Below are 17,318 nucleotides of genomic sequence, written 5' to 3' on the forward strand. Positions count from 1 at the left end.
CACCAATCCAAGTATTCCATTTTAATTTTTTATTTTAAAAGATGTTATTTAATTGCTTAAAAACAATACTTTATTTGTTGGGTAATTATAATGAATTTATTTATAGCTATAATTACTTAAGTGTTGATAAATGCATGTGAATATATAAGCCACCTCACAAGCGACTACCGACGAATGGTTAATTGTAGCCGGCAGTTCCAAATTTGGTAAAGAAATAGAAACAAGCGCATACTTTGACGTCCCAACTCGCTATACTATTGTTATTACGTCTGCGTTCAATAGAAAAACAAAAGTTAATGATAGAAATCAAAGAAACCTTTCTGCGGCTATGGTTGGGATGTATTCATGCACCTGCCAGAACTGTCGCGTTACCCCTGCTACCCACAGCTACATTTCATATTTGAGAGCTTAGGATTTACACCTGCCTTCTAAATCCAATTCGTTTATTAAGAACTATATTTGCTGCTCACTCTTCAAGCTTCAGCGTCCTTAGTAGTAAGGTGGACATGTTTAGTTATTGTCATCTTAAAGTAAGTGAAAAAGAGCAATGCTTTTCTCCTATTCATTTACTGTTTAGAAAAGAAGGTTTTTTAATATCTGGTTAGAATATCACTGAAATAACGATAAAACGATTGCACTAATGTTATTAAAGTACTTCTAAAAAGCAGTTATATAATATTTTTGTGCCGCTTTGCTTGTAATTGAAGTAATATTTTCATCCAATTTTTCTGTCATCCTGATTACCATGTAAGGCTGCATATAAGTCATTCGAGCTTAAGTTAATTTGGATTAGGGATTTGGATTAATCAAACGTCAATTTGAATTTTAATATCAAATATTTTTTTGTTAGTATGTAACTGTTTGTTGTTTTGAACTAATATTTCATTTCGATTTAAATCTAATATGGAATTTATGCTTTATATTAATTATATAACTTGTAATTATTTATTCTCTAAATTGGTACATGATCTGTACAGGTGCTTAGTAAGCATAAAAATTAAGTAATCGTTTCTGTTACTCTGAATTTCTTCATGTTGAAATGCGAAAACTACTAAAAATACTAAAATTGAAATTTTGAAAATTATAATGAAATGCGGACTACATTTAGTTACAAACATGGTAAACAGCTAATGTATATACGGCATTTCTAACGTTCTATAATTCAATGCAACAGAGAAAATTGCATAATTATTATTTAGAAGATGAAACGTGCACAGCAGTTTTTTAGCTTTGGAATAAGAAATTTGTTCCGGGACTCAGAAACTAAAGTAACTTTCCAGTCACATATATAAAAATTATTAAATACCTTTATAATAAATGAATTAAATGCTTCTTTGCGCTTATATTTTTCCTCAAAAATGTAATACAAAGTCACCTTTTAACGAATGGTAAAGAATAACAGTATAAATAATATTTTTACAAAACATAAGAACATATGCTTCTACTTTTTTACGCTCATTTCTTATTACTATTTTATATGTATTACTGATTGAGCTGCAGTGTCTTTGGTTTCTTATTCACGAAAGCCTTCTTCGAATTCCACATCCTGCCACCTTGTTGCGTCACCATTATATTTTATATATATAGTGTTTTGCATTGATTTTAAATAACTGCAAGCTAAATCATTTTTATAAAAATGCTTTTGAAAGAAAAAAAAAGTTGTGATTTTATAAATGACAATTAGACTGTTATTTCGCATTTGACTGGATTATTTATTTCTGGCAAAGCACACGAGGGTTATCTATTCGTTTCGTTTTAATCAAAAGCACCTCCGAGATTTGATCCGAGGTTTTTTAGCCCCTCTTTCACTACCTTCAGCCTCGTGAAAGCACTTTCAGACTTCCAAAGAATAAGTACTTATGTGCACAGCACTTCATAAAAATAATCTTGATAAGTCTATTCAGTACTGAGCACCATCTTTAGAAACTAAAACTGCGCAAAAGAATATATAAAATATGCTCTATGTATCCCTTCAGTTATCAATGCTGCTCCTTCCTAGCTCAAAATTTACATGTCACAAGATTCTCAAAATTTAAGGAATGCATAATAATAAAAGTAAAATGTGATCTTACAATATATATTAGAGATGAACAAATAAATGTATTAAAAATTGAGTAGCAATGTAAATAAGAAATGTAAAGAGCCCTCAAGTAAGGTGAAAGCAAACAATCAAACTGTAGCAAGCTGTACATCATCAAGTAATAAAATCATATATTAAAGCAATATAAAAATAGTTCTTTCATGAAGCCAGTCTTTTTGTAAGCAACAACTTCGAGCGGGTTTACAAGCAAGACATATTCAAAATTAATTTATTTCATATTACACACATTAAAAAACACTAAACTGTTCATTAATAACCGAATTACTTGAGTCGAGATATATTAACAGTTCGGCCAAGATTCCAGTCTTTTGAACAAACGCGTGGAAGTTTTGTGCTTTTTCTTACGCGTCTGTCACTAAGGATGATCACACCTGTCCTGGGGCTGTCCTCCACTAAAACACTCCTTAAACTTAAGAAATTAGCTAAGTGAACAAGATAAGCACTGCCTAATCTAGATAACTTCCGAAAACTTTCTTTGTTATTCTTCTGGATTTGCTATTTTTCTCATAATTCTTACATTTCATGCAAAAAATCAGCATTTATTCTTCGTATAAAGTAAAGATCACATTAACAGTGCTTTGGTACCTATCGCACGAGTAACATGGTAATCGAATTTCAAGAATTATGTTAGACAGGCTAAGTAAAACTAATCGAAAGCACAGCAGCTATTTTTGATTTACTGCGGCAAGGTTCAGTATAGCGCCCACATTCCTCATTTTCCTTTTGAAATCGTTCTTAGAAAGTCTTCCCCGAAAGCAAACATCATAAGAAACAGCTCTTTAGACACAGTCTTTTAACTGTGACCACGAGGACTTCCAAAATGAAGAAAGGTTTAAAAAATATACATAAAAGAATTTACTACAACAATACTGTAGTTACATCAATCTCATAGGATCACTTAAGTATGAAATGAAAGAATAGCAATAAAATATTGCATATTAAATATTCTTACACATTAATTAATGATCATTTAAGAATTTGAGCTACATTAGCATTTAGATTTTTGTAATATCCAGTCAGGTTAGCTTGATGGTTCATTGATTAACTGTAGGTACGCGAAGACTACCCACTTGAAGGGATGGCCGGTTAAGTTTATTTGAATTATGGCATAGCATATGACGGCTATCCGCCTATAAGGAAGGATGCCTTCATGGAGGATTATGAAGGAGAATGAGCTCAAGTTTTCGTTACACGTAAGAAAAATCACGTAAACTGTCATGCAGCCAGCCCTTTCGCCGGGATTTCAACCCAAATCTAACTACCAATGTTCAATGACTTAACGTTCAGCCGTTAATGGGCCCTGAAGGGATAGATGAATTTGAGTGGACTTTCTAAGGAAAATGACTCGTATTTACATTACACAAGCTGAAAGCTATGGAAGTCTCATTCAGTCAGCATGCTAAGTGGACATTAACCTTTTCCTCCTCCCCTTATTGAAAATGAATGAAATTACTCTAGAAGATATGGAAACTGTTGGCTTTGAAATCAGCTACTAGAAATAATTGCCAGAATGCATGAGAAAAGAATTATTCTTTAAAATTACAGCTTAGGTTATTTGAATATAACAGTGCGAACGAAGGCTCTCTGCCTAAGAGGAAAGATGCCTTCGACAGATTCTAGATAGCCCTCGAGACTTTGCCATAATTACACAAACAAACAAACAATCGACAGATTCTAAGATTCTCGCAATTATTTGGCGAAATCTGATTTCGCAACAAAAGGGGCGCGTTTCCCGGGCCTTCACTTCTAAGGAGTTCTCTAAATTCTGATATAATATTTAAAATTTTGCATATATTTTCAGTTCTAGTATTCAGTTTTATCTAAAATTTTATGTATTTTTTCAGTTTAAAAATGTGAAGCAGAAGTAATGTTAAATTTTTTATATCTTTCTTTAAAAATCAGTCCTTTCTTTCTTCTGCTCGTTTACTAGCGACATCATTTAGTAAAACCTTAATTAAAAACATATTATCTTTACATAAAATAATATACTACAAATAAAATAAACTGGGGAAAATTAGGCCATAAAATAACAGCCTCCAGAAATTAATTTTTACTGGTTAGTGACAGTTGTGATACTAAAGCTGAACTGAATGGGAACTTCAAACTACTCATCAAACTTTTTATATGTGTTTTTTGTCGAGTCTGGGAACAGCAAATCTTAAGCCATATGCGCTTGGGACCAAATTAGGATATTCCTGCAATTTAAATTTGATTTGGTGTTCCTTTAAAATAATAAAATGCTGTAAACTGTTATGGACAATCAGGTAATATTGGCTTTAAGTGAATTTATACATGAATCTAGTCTTTTTCGTACATATTAAAAGGATACGCAATTGGTTAAAAAAAATTTTTATGATGAACTAGTACAGAATATAAAATTAATGAGCAAAATATTTTAATTCTGCATGCGTAGTGGCATGTAAAGTATGCTCACAGATGTCTTCTATGAAATTAAAAGAGAACAGAAGAGTAGTTGTAATAATTCTACAAAATTTTAAGAGCCTTTAATGTACTTTGACAAATAACTTTGACTTAATGTACTCTTCTATGAAATGACTTAATGTACTCTTCTATAATAATGTACTTTGACTTAATGTACTCTTCTATGAAATTAAAAGAGAACAGAAGAGTAGTTGTAATAATTCTACAAAATTTTAAGAGCCTTTAATGTACTTTGACAAATCTTGATTAAAACGCATGCACTTATCATTAGGATTATGGTATGTAATCGACATACATATGATCCCATTATACAATCAGTTATTTGATTACTCTGAAGCATTGAATAAGATGTACCGTTAATGGTCAGTAGCTGAAAACGAATTAGGTATCTCTAGTTTCTAAATTTACTGTATGGCGGCACAAGTACAGAAGTGTATGCCATAATAGGCATTTCAGATCATTTAGATTAGTGGATGGAAAGTTGTTGATTCTGAGGAAACTAGATTTTTGAAATACCGATTCCCTTAAGAAGTCGTTTAAAAGGCATCCCTCGTCTTAAGCAGATAGCCTTCGAGTGCTTTGTCATAATTATTAACTCATTAATCATCAGACAGTCAACACTATTAATCGATGATAACAACTGAACTCTTAATTTTTTGTTTGAGCAAAAGTTTCAAGTGAAGTTTCAAGACCTGACATTTAAGTAAAAAAGAGGAGCATATGAATAGTGTTATTAAAAGACCGCGGACAGTTTTAAAAACTGCTATAAAAGATTGACTTTCTCAACGTGTTACTTTGAGTAATCAGTTCCTTAGCAGATTGAAGGGGTCAATAAAGAAACTTAATATAAATTAAGAAAGTAATAAAAAGCTATTTTTGAACAATGTTGATGCGAATATGGTGGAAATAGAAATATATACTATTCTCTGTAATGGCATTTCTATGGATCTAATATCGAGGTACCGTAAGTGTCCTTCGGACATCGATTCATGATGCTTTCATCAGTCAAGTAAGAAAATGTGTAACTCTAAATTAAAAGTGAAAAAGAAAGTAAATGAAAAATATCCTTTCAAAAATTCATCCTGTTTGTCAGAGACTTGGAAAAAAAAATGCTTAAATGAAATGCTAAAGAGTTGTATGCATTGCGAAACTAAAAACCCAAATGTGAATTTTTTCGCAGTATAATTTGAACATAGTGCTTGAAAAAAAGGTATTTGTGAATGTGCTAACTGTGAAATACTCTGTACTAAAAGCAGTTTCAATAAGGGAATATTATCCAATATGAAAGAAATATAGGCAAATATAACACAAATATTTTCTGTCGTTTAAGATTCTCGGAACAATTTGATTAAGAATAGATTTAAAAAATGTTTACATAAACAACCAATTCCTCAACTTGACAAGGGATAATTTGTAACAAATAACTACAGAAAGAACGATATGCAAGTGTTATAAATGTTTTGTACAGTAAAACAGGCATGCCAAATTCAACATCTCAAGTACAGCAAATAGACATCAGTCAATAGTGCGGGCCGCAAGAAATAAAATTAATCCTTTTTGTACTTATTGATGCATTTGAAAAGTGAATAAATGCATAAAATTTTAACCAATAGAATAGTTCTTTAAAAAATAGAGCGAATGTAAGAAAATCCAAGTAGTAGATGGATACTTAGTTTGCCTTACCGATGCCGGCATCTTTTTATTGCAATCAGCTTTCGGATTTTCGGAGACATGCTGCTCGCATTAGCGATTTTCAGAACATTCAGATGCATGTCTATTAAGGGGTTCCTTTGGACGTGTTCTTCATAAGTGAGGAAAACTGTGCGCACTGATACGTATTCAGGAGTGGATGGGGCTAATCTGACAAGCACGGTAAATTTGCAAAAAGATGCCGGGACCTTTTGGCAGACTTGTTCATTAAAAAATAAGAGTGCCACAACATAAAGCCACAAAGGTATAACGGCACATTTATGAACTTCAGCTTTTATCACGATGAACACAACCTTCATCAAGACGCCTATGTAAAGGGCTTTTATCTTGGTGAATAGTCACCAACTTGAACAATGATGCCGGCATCTTGACAGGGCATCGTTATGAAATCGTCGTGGTGTTGGAACCCTTACTTTTATGTTATGAAATAAAAAATTAGACCCAGTCGTTTCTAATTGCCAGTGAGCTAATGACGAAGGGTTAGTACGATGGATTTAGTAGGGTCTCGGACTTTTTGCCGTCACCGTTTCGCCATCGGGATGTTTCGCCGTCGGGACGTTTCGCCGCCAACACATATTTTCGCCGTCAACACATGATTGTATTATATCTTGCCGTATTAAATTTATTTAGTTTAATAATTCTGATTACCTTTTGTATACTTAATTAACTTCCTCAGCCCACGGCAATACGGGTTCCGAACTGGCTTGTCAACCACGCATGCCCTGAGTCATCTTAAAGATAGCATAGAACAAAATAGAGGCAGAAATCTTCACACGGCATTCATATCCCTGGACCTGCAAAGCGCCTTTGACACCCTCTGGTGGCCTGCTATAAAGCAAGCACTTAGAGAGGCACAATGTCCCAAAAACATCTTTAACATCATCACGGACTATCTACATGCACGTAGCCTCATAGTAGCCAACAACAATGGCCTCACTATCAAGCGGCAGGAAAGAGGGTGTCCACAAGGCTCTTGCGCCGGTCCGTTGCTCTGGATAATCACCTTTAACTCCATACTACAACATGAATGGCCTTTGCACACAGATATCATAGCATACGCTGACGATGTAGCTCTTCTGGTGTCTGGCCGCACAAGAGATGAACTGGAACGGAATGCCACAGAAACCTGCTCGATATTCACGGACCTATGCAATAAACTTAAGTTAATCATCTCTCGACAAAAGTCCGCAGCCATCGTAATTCCACGTCCTGGCACAAATCCCACAAGACGTCCATGTATAAAGCTACTGGGCAAGAACTTAAAAATAACGAAGACGATTAAATATCTAGGAGTCACTTGGGATCAAAGACTCACCTGGTTACCGCACCTCCAAGAAATACGTACAAAAACATCGACCATCGCAAGGAAAGCCAGGCAATTTCAAGGGAGAAATTGGGGACAAAACCCCCATATCAGGAAACTATTATATCTGACAGTGGCAGAGAGAATAATTCTCTACGCCAGTCATATGGGCACAACCAATGAGCAGCCGAAAGACCAAGCTACTGACCACAATTCAACGGCCGTTTGCATTAAACATCTGCGGAGGTTATCGCACAACAGCGTCCAGCGCCGCCACGATACTTGCAGGCCTGCTGCCATTACACATAAAGGCAGAGGCAGAGGCTACCTATGTACGAATCACCCATCACAGACAAGAAGCCACATATGCAGGAATTACGTTCAGAACAACAGACTATGAACTCCCTGGCAGTGTGCAACACATCCACCCTGCCATCAAAGGTAGAGGGATCCATGTCAAAATCCAACATCAGCAATCGCACTCCAGACAACACACTTCCTCTGCGATTACACAACTGTTCACTGATGGATCAAAACATGATCAGGGAGTGGGCTGCGCGTTTGCTCACTACGAACATGGCACACTAGTAAAGGAATGGAAAGGACATCTCACTAACAGCAATAGTATCTTCCAAGCAGAGGCACTAGCAATATTTAATGCGCTACGACATGCCCTCAACCTTTCCCTTACCAATGCGACTTTTTACACGGACAGCATGTCAGTGCTACACGCACTCAGGGATCATCACCACACTTCACCCATCATCATAGATATACAGCAACTTTTACGCAATAATCATCAAGCCCGCTTTAACATGGTATAGGTGAAAGAACACTCCGACAACGAAGGGAATGACGTCGCAGACCGACTGGCTAATGAGGCTGCCAACAACATCCACGCTCAAACTATAAGAGCCCCTACCCCCGTCTCACACCTCAAGAAAACTCTGCGTAATATCTGTAAAGAAAAGTGGCAAGAAGAATGGAATAGTTGCGACACAGGGAGAAGGACGTATAACTTCCTACCAAAGGTAGACACGGAACGTCTTATAACAATAGCCCCACTGACACAGTACATAACGGGTCATGCCCATTTCCATCTTATTTTATGCGTCATGGCATCTCAGCATCTGACAATTGTGTCTGTGGCATGCTAGGTTCTCCCGAGCACTACCTATTTGACTGCGGTCTAACAACAAACCACCACTTACCACATCCAACGAATGATAGAACACTTTACTATCGTTTCATAATCAAACACCCGCCAGCTATAAGGAGTATCTGCGCAGTTGTACATCAAATCAACGCCCTAGGGCAAGACATTTGCGAGCCACAGTAGCATGGTACTGCAGACAATGTACTCAACGATTAGATATTCGCAGTATGTACGCATTCTGTAATACACATTCCACATTCAATTTCGAGCCTCGTGTTAACATCTGCTTTCAATAGCCACCAACTTGCAGAAATAATGTTACTGACATGTTTATCAGTGTAAAGCACTGGGCACCCAATGGAATGATGTGTTATCGTAAATCGAAATATATAATATCCGTACAATGCACGAATGTAGTGTATGCAACGAAATATGTAATTCATGCAACAGAAGCCCCTAATGAAAGTATGTACATTATGTATTATGTGAACTGAGCATATTTCCGCACAGCGCTACTGCTTTACGCACACGTTACTATGTCTCATATGTTTCTTCTGTGTGTAATATTTGCATTTATGTGCTCTACGTGTTTCCATATGTATTCTATGTGTCATGATATGTATTCTCGTGTGTGTTTTTATGTCTTTATGTTACGTAATTACGAGTGTGTTTTTATGCTTTTACGTTTAATTTTGTATATCTATGTGTTTCAGCTTATATGAGTGTTTTAGTGTTTTAATGCTATCCTTTATTTTCTTTTACTTTGTGTTATTAACAACGTCCTATGTAAAAACTACCCGACATCTATCACCTGTATGGCCATGTAAACTCCCGGTGCAGCCTCACGGGGCTCCAGCGAGTTGCTTCTTCGAGATAGTGGAGGACGTGGGACATATGCCTGTTTACCTATGTTATACGCCAGGCGTCCCCGTCCTCCGTCACCTGTATACTTAATTGAGATTGATTGCAATATATAGTTCTTTACAAGTATGAGCTATAAAGAAATTAGACATAGTTAGTTCGAAAATTACGTCAGTATCAAAATATGTGTGTAACAATGTATTTGTATAAAATTTTACACAAAAACAGCTTATACATTATTTTATATAAAATATATATTAAATTAAATTATTAAACTGAATCAACGTAATATAATATGGCAAGATATAATACAGTCGTGTAAAGAAAACTATGTCTTGACGGCGAATAGTCCCATTCCCGATTTAGTACATTTGCGCCGAAGAAGATGGGCTATAGCAGCACACTCTTGCCATAACCCCAAATCCAACAATCAAGTGGTGCGAGGAGGCCACTAATTTCTACAGTGACAGCTAATTAATCGCTCTTCGGTGAAAGTCCCTTTCTAGGATTGGTTTTAATATGGAGATGTGCCCCGTCTTGCATGAAAGTTAACGTGTCAAGACATTATGTTCCAGTAAGTGTGGTTTCACTTTCTTCTGCAGCAGTTGCAAGTAGCGTTTTCCAGTAATTGAGCAGGTCTCCCACCCATCTTTTGCCCAGCGCTGTACAAAGAAAAAGGGACCCACAATATGCAGTCAATGTAGGGCTTCTCAGTATAGGCACATGGGTTCTCCTTTGCCCAGATTCTACAGTTATGGGTATTGTCTGTTCCATGCAATGAAAAATGAGCCTCTGTTCACAAGATAGTTAGAAGCCATTGTGGATCGCCATCGATTTTTCACAAAGCCCAATTTGCGAATTCATATCGTTTAGCTTTGTTACTTGACAAGAGCTGGTGAACTGACTGCAACTTGTACAGGCAAAATTTTAAAACACTATGAAGGATGCCGAATACCGATGTCTTAGGTATACCATTATTCCCTGCCACTTCTCGTGTGTTACTTATTGCAGTCGTTTATTGTTGCCTTAGAATGCCAATCTGCGAAGCTACATCGCAAGTACTTACCTCTGATAAACTTGGTGCACCACTATGAAGATGACACAAAGTCCCCATTTCTTCGAAACGCCGTACCACGGAAGACTAAACCTGAACCATTCTTCCATTCCTTCTGTGTCTAGAATCTCTGTAAAACTTCAGTCGGCGAATCGTGGATGAGGAAAAACAGCTTTACTAATAAAGCTTTGTTGACTAATGTCAGCATCACAATTAAAACTTTATGTACGGACAGCATATAAGTATTCTGTACTGCGCCACGGATATGTCTTCCGATCACATCATTTCCTCATAACGCTTAAGACGCCTTGACCCTTGGGCTCGAGGGTACACCTCCATACCATTTACTTGCATTTTGATAGCAGTACCGAAAAATCATTACGTGCGTTGTATTTTTGTTGCTATGAGATTACACTTCTTACAAATGTAGCAATTTCTGTTTAACTAGAGAAAAAAAGGGAATTACTCTTATATGCGCCAAATTTCTCACCAAACATTTTTTGGCGAGAAACTCCACGCCGCCGTATTACTACCTAAATTTTTTGTCTACATTTCGAATTTTAAGCCTAAAACGCGGTTTTCGCACATGCAAAAACCACGTTTTGAAGACACAATTTAAGCTAAGAATCCGAAATCAAAACAAAAAATTTAGATAGCAAAAAAGTAAAGTTTCTATCCAAAAATATTTGACAAGAATACATGTACACAGCGATATGTTCTAACTTCAAAAAACACCTACGAATTGCACATTCTAGGCAGCGAAGGAATCTACGAACTACGCACACCTCGATTCACATAACAATAAATTTCAAAGAATACCATGTACACAGCATTCTGCTTAAACTTACAAAAAATCTACGAATTGCACAATCTAGGCATTGCGCGCAAATCAACCAAATAAACTAAATTACAAACAACTCAAAAAACAACAATAAAAACAAAAATTCATAGTAAAAAAATGAACATAACATTCTACAAAATAAAAACAGTAAAATAAAATGCACTTATCATAATACATTCCTGAATAAAATTTCGTCAGTCACACAATGTCTCTGAACAAAAGTGCCACGATTTTGCTATATCACATATCTTTCTTTCGAAAGTAACGATAAAAACTTCCTCCAAAGTTAACTTACTACACCAAAACCACAATCCAAATCTTAAACTCCGCTGAACCATTTGACTGCAAATCCTCACAAGAACTATCAGAAACGCCCTTCTTCGTCCAAATTCTCATAGCAGCTCCGCATTTCGCACTCCGTTTTAAAAGTGACACAGAAATTCCAAAAATACACTTCAATTCTCATAAACCCATCCGTGAACAAAAGACTAACAACTCCAACATCATACCTTTTAATACTAAATTTACTTTCCACACAATCTAAAATACGACTGAAATCTTGCCACCACGTCTATCATTGCAACATAGGCCATTTCAAAACACGCACGACACGAACCAACGAGCAATTAAACCACTCCAGCAAAAGATTTTTCAACGTCAACAGGGTTGCCATACAACACGCAATCGCGCCAAAAACCAGCGCAGAACAGATATCGCCACATTTGGTGAAATTAGGGCGCATATAAGAGTAGAGCCAAAAAAGTATTATTCCTCCTTGTGCTAACTCCCTAAGTGTGTATCAAGTGCAGAAATTTTTAATAAATTTATTCTTAATTTAAAACCCTTCATATTAACAGTGTTGTGTTTATTAATTCATTATTTTATGTTCATTATATATATATATGTATTCATTCTCAACAGATGCAATTTCCAAAAGCATGAGACTTTCGGAAATGGCTAAAACGACATTGGGACCTAACATAGTGCACAATAAATTCACAATATTTATAATCAGTCTGAAAAAATAAAATTTATTTTTGAAGTTGGGCTAATATAGACTTAGAACAGAGAAATAGCAATACGTATTTTAAATTGAATAATATTGCTCATTTTTATTGTGAAATATCTTTTGTATGCATTTTTTTCTTTCATTTATGGCAACATTAGAAATGACATGGTCATTAACATGGAAATATTTTCTGCAATGTGAAAAGAACAGAATGCAAAAAAAATTACAGTAACAATAATATACTTACTGGCACACAATGCCTTTTACAGTTGGATCGAGATCATCGTGTTTCGGTTTTTGCTCTAAGTTCATGAAGTACATGTATTTATATAATCTAAGCGCTTAAGATTGCTTCTGATATTTACAGCATCTTTGAAAGACTTTATGATTTCATTATTCCATGAAACAGTAATCCTTCTGCAGAACGCTTCAACTAAATTTTTTTTTCGTTTCAAAGAAAACAAGCAATAATTTTCACGTTTTACTGTCATTCAACGAAAACAAAACCGTGCGAATCCCACCTAAACATCATTATGCCAAGAGAAAATTATGTCATCAGAAAGTACGTCCAATCACAAGTAAGGGTTTTTCCCTGTGTGCGAAGCGCGGTATAGAATGCTTATATGCATACAGTTAAGTAGGAAGAAAAATCTAATCGTAAAACCTGGAATTTATAGGACTCCGATTTTCACATTTCTTGTCAGTGTCTGTGTGGCGCCCTCTATGGACAAAAACTTTAACTATTGTTTTTTTCTTGATTAAAAAAATCCCCGTTCACAAGAATAACTTTTTTGCAAACCGCATACAATTTTATCATTTCCTTCAATTTTTATGAATTTTTTAAATAGTTACAGATTTATACGACACCCTGTATATATATTTGTGATTTTCTCGGGTGAACCGAGAACGGCAGAAAAATGAGTCAAGTGCTGCCAATTTGACATGTCTGCAGTAAGATGTTATTCTCGAAACAAAACCATCTAAAAATGTAACATTTATATTTTATTTTTTCTTCCACCATGAAAGACTCAAGTTCCATCAAGGTTTTTAAATAAAAGCTTAGGTAAAGTCACTTGAATGATAACAAGTTTAAATTTTTCTGTACACATAGCATATAGATAGAGAAAAAATGAATAAAATATTAAAAAATTAGAAATGATTCCAACTTTTTTTTTAAAACACTAATATTTGAATTCTCTCTGTTCTGTTCTTTTTAATAAATTATTGTATTTAAAATGCTAAAATTTGAGGAAACATTTTATACTTTAATGGCCTACTTAATAAACTTAGAAATGGTTTCCATAATAAATGGGTTTGTATTTAATTATGGCAAAGCACACTAGGGATATCTGCCAAAGGGGAGGGATGCCTTCGTAGAGGACTTTCCAAGGGAAACTGGCTCGTATACACGTTACACATGGCAAAATAAATGGGAAAAGGAGATGAATAAAAATGAAAAGGAATTATAAATTAAGCTTTTTCTAAGTCTACATAAATGCAGGCATTTTTTTTTAATCCCTCAAGAACTAGTTCATTAATTTCAAAATAAATCAATAAGGTTTTAAAGTGAATTCTTTTAAACTGAAAAAAAAAAAAAAAATTGGTAGCTGAACACCGAAAATTAAAAAAGCAGACTTTTAAGAATTGTTAAATTTTATCATTTTCTACTCACCTTTTTTCACCTCTGTTTGTCTGCGTACATAAATATGTGTGTTTGTGTGGAAAATCATTTTGTTAAATAAAATACATTAAAACATTAATTAAGGTTTTTAAATACATATTAAATAAATGCTGTTACTTTGTATGGTTAGTAGATCATAATCTATAAGTATATTTTAAGTGTACATGTTTTATACATAAAATATATGATGTAATATTTTGCATATTTCATGCTGTCCAGAAATAAAAGATTTTGTCAAATTCTAGTTTAAAAATGAAATGTGAGTGGAGGAGGTAAATATGGACACTTACAAGAAAGCTCTTGCGATCAAGTGTTTCCTCTACATCAAAATATTCTTTAATTAAGTAACGAAAAATAATCCAATAAATAATCGTAAAATGTTTTCTAAAAAAATATTCTATTATAATTTTAAACACAAAAATCACAATTTATCACATATATTTCCTTCATGTATTTGTAATTTATGACATTTATTTAGCATCTTACTGGTTTTTACAATACATTTATATTCTTTTCAGCTGTACTGCATGTTAATCATGATAGCACTAGCATCAAATGGTGCACACAGTGAAGACGACAGGTTCGTTGAGTTAGTTAATGTCTGCAGTGGCCAAGATCTGCTACATGTGATCACCAGGGCTTGCAGTATGCATAGAAAAAGGAGTAGTTTATCCTTAAGTGAGCAATCGTGTATGTATTTATGCAACTATTTATTTGCAATTTTAATTTCATATAAGAAACTAATTAATAAATTACATAATTTTTTTCCAGTTGTTTCTCAACCATTTCATAAAAACATTACTTTGTATTCATATTTTCAGTCTGCTTCACAAAATAAATATGAAATTTTATAATGCAGAACCCTTTTCAAATGAAAGTGATGAGAAATGGCAGCAATTTAAATCCATCAACAATAATGCACCATTAAATATTGACAGATGTGATTTTTAACACAGAACAAGTATCATGTTATATTTCAAAAGTGCCTAATACTAGTGTATTAAAATTATCCGACTTGAAGAGGTGAAAAAGATGATAAAGGGGGTGATGAAACACTTTCTATGATAGTTTAATATTGTTTTACATTTATATATAATAGAAATGCAAACTTGTATCTTTTTAAGCCTGTTTTTATTACAATATTAGTTTGTCTATAATCAAAATTAGATTGTGTCCTTCTAATCTAAAATGATCAGAAAGAGATTGACTGAAAGAATATGTTGGAAGATTTGATCGTCAAGACTTTTCTTTTTCAAAGAAAACTTCAATTAAAAAAATGAATTTATTAATTATACCTTTGTACTGAGTAAAATGCATTATGAAATCCAGATTATACGAGTCTAGTGTTTTCACTTCTTGAATTTAATACATCCTCAAAAGAAAACACTTTTTTTACAAACTTGCTATTTTTTCTATAATTTCACAGCGACGAGCATTCAATTATTTTCTTTTAATAATGTCTGTATTTATGAATAAATTATGAAAATTATTTTAAGCAATATTTATAGACTTATCTAAGTTTTAACTTTATTTAATATGAAAACCTAATTGTTTCTTAACTCTTGCAGATCCCCGATCAATTCCAATCAAAGATGTTGCCAAAGTATGCTGTCGTGTCCCTTGTCGAATGTCGTTGTTCCTTAGACTCTGCTTTCCTATAGAAGAGCGATGATGGAATTTTGGATTAATGAGTATCTTTCGATTAGCATCAGTGTATTAAAGTCATTCTGATTTCGTATATGTCAATGTATCCTTCTGAAATAACTCCCATCCCTTAAAAGTCTGATGTTTTATAGCAGAACTCCGAGAAAGATAAAATATATATGCATCTGCACCAGAAAGAAAATTGAGCAGCTAGCAGAAACTTTGTAATAAATTTTATTTCATGCAACTTGACAAATTCCAATTCTAGATGCCAAATATTTTTCTGAAAAGGCATACATATGTACGTATGTATGTACTGATGTGTAATGTTTCAAAATGCTCATTCCGGAATCTCTAGTAAGGGTATTAACTTAATCAGGAAATTAAAAACAAAGATCAGATTCTTTGTTTTTCTATAATTATATCCTTTTCTATTTGCTTGATATTTTTAAGTCACTCATCCATCACTGAAAAATTTTCTACGTATTCTTCAAAATCATTTTCAATGACTGAAATTGTTAAAAAATACTTACGATATTTACCATAAACTTTTATTTGTAATACATTCTTTTGCATTTTATACTGTCTATGTTTTATACAAAATAAATTTTTAAGACACGCAAATACTGATACATGTTGTCTATTTCATTGTTATTCCTAAAAATAGAAACAGGTTTTGCAAGAATGCATGGATATATAATTGTTTGGATGAAGAAATTTTGTGAACATTATGTTCTGGGCCACTTGTTGGATGGCGAGTGAATACTATGGAACGTTCCTGGTCATACAATGCATGCAGGCTATTATGAGAAATTGTACAGGAAGCCATAAAGAACACACAGTTGTCATCTTAAGTTGTGCATTTATTCATTATTCAAATTAAGGCTGAGCTACATACTTGGGAAGGGGGATATATAAATTTGCAGCATATGAGGTAAGCTTGCCCATCTTATAACAACGAATGAAGCATCACGTCAAGTATTCTCCAAAGCGACTGATCAGCCTCCCTCCACAAGATCGATATACAAGATATATGAATACAGTACAAATCATTTTTCCCACATATGGTAATAGTAAAAAAATCCGAAGAGTCATCATAGTACAACCCATACACCTTCTTGAATAAGGGGGGAAATAGACTCAAGTGTCTTGTTTTGCATCCACAAAATCCTGCCGACAGGGCTAAAAATCGGGCTTAAGTGCGAAAGAAAGACAAATGAAAAAAGGCAGTTTGGTTTGAGAGTAAAAATAATTTTATGACATTTGATACAAATTTTTAAAAACCAAATAATAAGGTTTATAGGAAAAAGAGCCCAGACTATATTAAAAAATTAATAAAATGGGCCCAAGCCAGAAAAAGATGAGAGAAGTGCTATTATGTTGAATATATGAGGGTTGGAACTTTAATGGTGGCAACTATTTATTTACAAGGAATACAAAAGTGATTCATGTCACCATGTTTTACAGTCCTTCAATATAGTCACCAGCATTGTGTACAACCCGTTTCCAACGATAT

General features: G+C 34.2%; 1 long non-coding RNA gene across 2 annotated transcripts; it reads left to right on the forward strand.

Moving 5' to 3' along the window:
- Positions 1–374: 374 nt before the first annotated feature.
- LOC146993143 (uncharacterized) lies at positions 375–16,432 on the forward strand. 2 transcript variants are annotated; one of them, XR_015038776.1, is made up of 3 exons: positions 375–530; positions 14,677–14,836; positions 15,727–16,432. It is a non-coding gene; the product is annotated as an uncharacterized LOC146993143 (long non-coding RNA). The 2 variants fall into 2 exon arrangements; XR_015038775.1 differs by having other exon boundaries at positions 376–530; positions 14,677–14,848.
- The last annotated feature ends 886 nt before the right edge of the window (positions 16,433–17,318 follow it).

This window comes from Stegodyphus dumicola, chromosome X1 (genome assembly GCF_044657685.1).
Source record: "Stegodyphus dumicola isolate Sdum_Otavi_A_Nest chromosome X1, ASM4465768v1".
NCBI classification, from domain to species: domain Eukaryota; kingdom Metazoa; phylum Arthropoda; class Arachnida; order Araneae; family Eresidae; genus Stegodyphus; species Stegodyphus dumicola.